Raw genomic sequence first — 7,411 nt, 5'->3', positions numbered from 1 at the left:
AGGAGGGCTTTGACATGGTATGTTTCTATGCAGGGGCACTATTCCTTTTGCAAGAGCTAGGTTGGCAATTTCCAACATTACCGGTAAGGTGAGTTGAACCACTTTAGAAATAATATATGGTGGAGCTGGATTGAGTAGGGAACCTGATTTACTTTTACTGAATAAAAGTGTGAAGCTATTGGGAGTAAGACTGGGAAAGTCCACCAATCCGCTTTCCTCCAGTGTCTGATTGTAATTGATTGGGCTGGGACTTGGGACCTTATGAGGTTCATGGGATGTGAGATAGATATCTGTGATCTTTTGTAAGTATCAAACACGGTCATCACAGCGTATTGCTGAGGGACCAGGAGTGACACTGTAAGATAAGGGTTCCATTAGTGCTTTCACAATCTTGAACATGGACCAGGGTTACTCATATTTGTATACCAACAGCCTCCACCATGGGACTCTACCCTCCATTTAGGGAAGCTCTCATTCAATGCATTTCCTCATAAATTCCAAGTGGTACCTACACACTTTGGTTTTTTTAAATCCAAAAGCAGGTGAATAAAATTGGTCAAGAAAATGCTGACAAAGGTGTCTGTGGTTATTTTTTTGTATTATTTAGCAAAAAAAAATGTCTTTTCATATGCAGGTAATAGTATAGTTAATAACATAAGTGCAGGGACACAGTGCTCTAATGTGAAGAAGTCTTAAGACACAAACAAACAAAAATTTCACTGGGTCTATGTGTAGCAGATACAGCACATGCACGTATCACATAACAGCATGTGACCTAATTAATAATTGAAACAACCAAGTGAAACAAATGTTGACGTTTTGACCCCTATTGAGTCTTAGGGTATCCCTAGAACAATAGTTTTCCGACTTATCATCTGCAAAAATTGGGAGGATAGAAACCAGAGCAAGTTATCAATATATATCCACTACGTGCTTGAGGTATTTGAGTTCAAGATAAGGGCTCATGCTACTCTGACTTACCAAAATTGAGTGGCCACCATCCACAGTCCAATGTATATGGTTACAACTCATTCGAGCTAACCACCTCTGTTAAGTAGTGATTTTAATCTCATCAACAATTCCAAAGCGGCATAAAGCAATCTGTGTATCCGTTTGTTCTGCAAACATCAAGTATATAGTGTATCAGTGCCTAAATATATAACTGTTAGAAATGGGGGTCTCTTGTTGGCAGAGGTAGGTACCTTTGTCCAAGTAGGGATCCATCTTCCTGTTCAGGGTAAGGGAGTTACACTCCTAAAATACCCCCTGCTCACCCCCTTGGTATCTTGGCACGAGCAGTCAGGCTTATCTTAGAGGCCGTGTGAAAAGCATTTGCACGTACCCAACAGTAATACAGCATTTGGACTTTTGTAGTTTTGAGAGTCTAGTACTCATTTATATATGAAGGGATACATTTGGAATGCTTTCAATTTCACTGTTACTTGAATTAATTCAAATTCCAAAGAAGTTACATTTTGACTAAAAGCCTTGAAGAGTATTTTTTGTTATTTTTTTTAAATCATTGATTAACTTGATTATATCCCTCCTTGGGTTCAAAGCCGTGCAACTAGGGGGCGCTTTCCCCAACGTGAGATGCTCAATGGACTTATTGTTTTTACACCTGCGATCAGAAGGTGAAAACCTAATGTACCCAATTAAATTGATGAGCGCATATTACATCAGTCACGAACAGAGGAGTGATTCAGCCAGTCAATTGAATTATTGACATATCTGTTTTCAGTAACCACACAGGGCCATAGTAGCAACAGGGGAGCCATAGAGCAGATGGCCTCATCTTCCTCAGCCAGCTACACTTCGATACACATAGGGCTTAATTACGACTTTGGCAGTTCAGCCCAGGGTTCGCCCCGCTGCTGCACCACCAAAGCCATGGTCAGACCAACCTCCACATTAGAAGTTTCCTCCTGTCTGGCATTCTTGTATTTTTATGATCGCTTTAGCAGTGACCTGAAAATGGTTTCTGCAATGGAAACGCCGAAAAAAAAATTCTGCAAGGCATGGATTAAAAAGTGGGCACAAGAGGGCACATGATGTGTGCAAGCTGAACTCGGACAAGACGGAGATCCTCATCCTCGGGCCCAACCCTTTGGCGTGGGACGATTCCTGGTGGCCTCCTTCCCTGGGAACCCCCCCGACTCCGACCAACGACGCACGCAACCTAGGGATCACCCTCGATTCCACGCTCAGCATGACCAACCAAGTCAATGCAGTCTCCTCCGCATGCTTCCGCACCCTCCGAATGCTCCACAAAATCTACAGATGGATCCCAACGAACACTCGAAAAACAGTCACCCACGCCCTGATCAGCAGCCGACTCGACTACGGAACGCCCTCTACGCCGGAGCCCCGGCCAAACTCATCAGCAGACTCCATAGAATCCAGAACGCCTCCGCACGCCTGGTCCTAGATGTCCCTCACAGAGACCACATCACACCCCACCTGAGAGACATACATTGGCCCCCTGTCGACAAAAGAATCACCTTCGAGCCCATGATCCACGCACACAAAGCACTCCACAAGACCGGCCCAGCCTACCTCAACAGCAGACTCTCCTTCTACGCACCCAACAGGAAACTCCGCTCCGCCGACCTATCCCTGGCCGCTGTCCCATGCATCCACAGAACCACCTCTGGGGGCAGATCCTTCTCCCACCGCGCTGCCAAGACCTGGAACGCCCTCCCCACCTACGACAGACTACTGACCTCCCGGCATTTAGAAGACTGCTCAAGACCTGGCTCTTCGACCACTGACTGCAGCTCCCCCCCCCAGCGCCTTGAGACCCTAGCGGGTAGGTAGCACGCTTTACAAATTACTTGATTGATTGATTGATTGATTGATTGAAGTGCTCCCCATGTGCATTTACATGCAGAGGAGGAACCTCCATGATAGTGTAGATGGCGCAGAAACTCGTAAAATGGTTGGCGGGACTGCAGCAGTACCACCAAGCATATTGTGGATTCCTGACTGTAGCAACACTGCCAGGGAACATAGGTTCCCTGGTGTCTGCTGCTGAGGCGGCCCAAACACCTGTATCATATTAGGGCAGTCAGGAGTCCGCCACAGCCGCCCCCCATGAGTCTGGTGGTCGGTGGACCACCAGACTCATAAACGGGGCTATAGTGTCCTGCCACTTCCCTCTGCACCTCCAGGCCATCTTTGTCCTTCTCACCCTGAAATTAATTAAAAAAATACTTGTTAACCTGCCACCCACCTACACCGCCCTCAGCTTTAACCTTCCTGTGCCATTCCCAAATATAAAAATAACATTTTCCAGCCTCCTGCCATCTACAACCATCTGCATATACCTTTCCTTCACCCAAATTGTAAATAAATACCTGGCCTCCTGTCACTTAAACTATACACTCATTATGCTTTGACACCCACCATTCCCAGAGTCACGCTCCCCAATGTCCCATTGAGAGTGGAGAGGATTTGCTGGGCTTACAGCATCTGTATGAGAGCCGCTTTTCAGTGTGGGAGGTTTTTATTGTCAGAGCAGATGTGCAGAGCTATGTGGCTAATGGGGAATGAATTTCATTAGGAGCGATACATAACAAAGTGATTATTCAACTTATTTATGGGGATTGGACAGGCCCAATTTCTTCTGGCACTAAAGTGGACAGAATTGTTACTATCCGATCAATAGACTAAGGCCCAGCTTTATTCTGGCTTTACTCTGTCGCACAATGAAGCAAAAGGCATTAAGTGATGCAAAGGGATACAAAGCTATTTACTTTCATGTGTTGTTTTGGGTGACTTGGAGGCAAGGAGTTGTTACTGAGGTAGCACCCATAGTTTTTGATGCATTGCCTAATTTCCTATGGTTACCAGCCTGGCCTTTGTGTGGAAAATAATGCCTCCTTGAAGCAGGAGTTATTAAGGGAAAATGTATTCTATGCTCTACTGTTAGAAACGGGACCCTGGCCGGCCAAGACTCGCGTCGAGGTCAGTCAGGGATCGCCATTTCTAAGTGTCAGGGCAAGGGAGTTACACGCCAAGATAACCCCTACTCGCCCTCTAGGTAACGTGGCGCGAGCAGTCAAGGCTAAACTTGGAGGCGATGTAGGCTAAGTATTTGCGCACGCACCCCAGCAACAACACCCAAGGCCCACCACAAAGGAAACTCCACACAAGGTTATATATAAAAATAGCCTTTGTATTACACCCAAATACATTAGATAAAACACACACTTTACAATGTGCCAGAGGCACGGGCAGAATTTACAGGGGATATTTACAAGACAGGGCCACCTGGACCACTGTCAGGAATCAGCACTTTCAGAAGTAACACTTTTTAGAAATAGCACTTAGAATTATCACTGTAGCGCAAAAATAACATACAACCAGTCACTACTGGTACCAGGCGAGCACCACCTATGCAACCCTCACTATCTTAGGAGATTACACTAGGGACCTGGGCCTCGCTAGTACCACCTGCACTAGGGAGAAAACAACCACCTAAGTATTACAATACCTGTAGGGGGTGTAAGAACATAACACATGATGCAATGCATAACATTCATTCAGAGGTGTAAGGGAGGAAAACACATGATGCATCACAATACATTCAGAGGTGTAAGCAAAATGAACAATTGCGCCAAACTCACGTAAGTCACCACCTGTGACTGTCCCTAGGCCCTCTGGCCTTGTTGGGGCTAGGACGCCCTGTGTCCAATGTCAGGGGGCCTAAACGTGGCAGTTGCCCACAAAGTGCTGGGCAACTGGGTAGCACAATGATGAGGCCAACACGCTGGGGGAGCCTCACAGGCTCTGCAGAATGACTGTCCCCTTGGAGCCTCGCTGGGCTCTGAATAAACAAATGGCCCCTGAGCCTCTCGGGGCTCTTAAACAGCAATGGGGGGCTCAAGAGCCTCTCTGGGCTCTTCAAAACAACTTTGGCGCCTGGAGCCTCTCTCCGGGCCCTAAGAAATAAATGTGGCCCTCCAGAGCCTCACTGGGCTCTACACAAGTGTGCCGCCTTGGTGGAGTCCCCCTCCTGGGGACTCAAAGCAGCTCTGGCCCCCAAGAGCCTCTGGGGCTCGAACAGCAGCAATGCCTCAGGACGTCCCCACTCACCGGGTCTCCTGCGGCGGCCGGCTGCTTCACGAGAGCTCCCGCTCCTCGGGGCTCTCTGCAGACTTCTGCCCTCTCTCTCCTGGGCTCTCCCTCGCTTTGGGGGCCCGGGGGGGACAAGGGAAGACGCCGGCTTCTCTCTCCTCGCTCACCGGATCCCGGGGTCGGCTCCCGGCAGCTTCTGGCTTCCTCCTTCCTGTCCCGGGCCGGCAGCCAATCAGAGCGCGGCCCGGGTCACGTGATGTCCCGCAGTCCCGCCCCCGGCCTGCCTGACTTCCTGGTCGCGGGCCGGGCGGCGATTTTTCAGCAATGTACGGGGCAAATGCCGGGTGGGCACCGGCTCTTTTGAAAATACAATAAATCGAGGTGGGCACTCGATCGGGAGGTGGCAATGTCCCTGGCAGGGTGAGCACCTGCCAGAGGACTCGAAAAGCGGCAAGGAGCGGGGCAAACGCCGGGTGGGCTCCGGTTTCCAAAAGTAAAGCGCTCCTAGCGCTAGATGCAAAATCAGGCGCTCGTAAGCGCTAGGGGCCAACAAGCCCAGCAAAAGTCCTTTCAAGGGGCAGGGGCAAGGCTGGGCCCAGAGCCAGCACACTGGGTCTCCAGGCAAGGAGACACCCCAAGTGGCGGTCCTCTGGCCCAGCAGCAGCAACAGCAGCCCCCTCAGGATCCTGGAACAAGAACAACTTCAGTGGGGACACAGCCCCATTTTTATACACCTCATTCCTTTGTTTGAAGGGGCAGGGTGGGGCGGAACCAGTCGCAGCTGGTTCTTGAGTACCCTTGATGGCTCAACCACCCCTTTCTTTCACTGGCAGGGCTAGGGACATCAGTCGCACCACAGGGGGCGGAGCCAGCATTGTGTGGGGAAAAGCCCAGCCCATTCAGGACCCAGGTACACTCCTCCCCAGCCATCAGCATGCTAATCTCCCACTCACCACCGGGCAGACCCATCCAGCCTTCCTGGAGCCAGGCTCACCAGCCTGCTCCAGCCAATCACACGCCAGACCCATTTTATATTAATATGCCAACTCCTAGAAGTGGCACTTCTACATATGACACACTCATGCAACACACACCATTGCGAAGCATTCACTCTCACGAGTTCGCACATATCAGATTCGAACCTGTACACCCCACGCATCAGGAACTACCAGGGACACATACATTCCCCATGCATTCCTATGGGCGGGCAGGCCTAGCTCAGCACATGCACTCAGAGTGCGCACGCACTTTCCACTGGGACACAGTGAAAGTGCGCAGAATCCCTAAAATCATCATTGCCAGGTCACCATTTCACGCAAAAAGTCTAGGGGTGAACCTGCCCTAAGGGCCAAAGTCCAACACAACCCCCTTCCAGCCAAAACGCAGGGTAGAACAATCACCACCGTGATGGACTTCCCTGCTTGGGGCGATAGAACACGGACGCGGGCCCGCAACTGCAGGGACACCCTCCTGTTCTATGCCACGGTGAACCCATGGGATTCCTTCTCAACACACTGTCTGGACCAACTGGGCTACCCCACTGGTACTCCCAAGCTGTCCGCGGCCAGGACCAGGCCCTGGGCCACCCAGGTGCCACCGGTCCTTGCCTATTCACAGAGTGGGGGGTAGTAACCCCTGGTACGTAGTAGCCATTCTCCACTCTTCCTGTCTGCAAGACAGGACTAGACTGCCACTGGTTCACCAGCCTTTGGTCTACAACCTCAGGCGGACCAGGAGTCTCAGGGAAGGCTCTCCTCCCCCTACCTCTTCTTCTAGGGTTCCTCCTCCTCCGGCGAGGGGTACACCTAGCACGCCATTCCAACCCAGGGTTTAACCCCTCAGGTTGCACCGGGGTCAGAGGTGGGCTCTCCCACCCTCTGCACCCCCTTCCAGAGGTCTGCCCTCTCCCAACTGGAGAGGTTCCTCTGGAAGAACCGGTCAGGACACTGGTTACAGTCGTCCTACCCTTCAGGTCAGGCTGATCCTGAACCTGGCCATCCAACCTCCGGTCTAAAACCTTTGGTGGAAAAATTGCCTGGCACTCCAGGACTTCTGGGGACTCACACGCAATCCCCCTGAGGCTGACACATGACCCATGTGTCGTGTGACTGTCTGCCTGGCGCAGATCTCCCGCCTCCTGTCCACCTGACAGTGCGCAAAGATCCCCCAGCACAGAAGTGGCGCCACCCGGGTCCCCCCAAGAAGATCTAGCCCAACTGGCTAGTCTCTGGTCCACTGGTGCATCCACTGGGAAACTCATCCCCCAATCACTCCTCACTTCGGACTTCTGTGCACTCCCTCCTGGAGTAGCACTGCCGGACGCTGGAACCCC

Source organism: Lissotriton vulgaris, chromosome 8 (genome assembly GCF_964263255.1).
Source record: "Lissotriton vulgaris chromosome 8, aLisVul1.2, whole genome shotgun sequence".
NCBI classification, from domain to species: Eukaryota; Metazoa; Chordata; class Amphibia; order Caudata; family Salamandridae; genus Lissotriton; species Lissotriton vulgaris.
Note: the sequence above shows the minus strand (reverse complement) of the source record.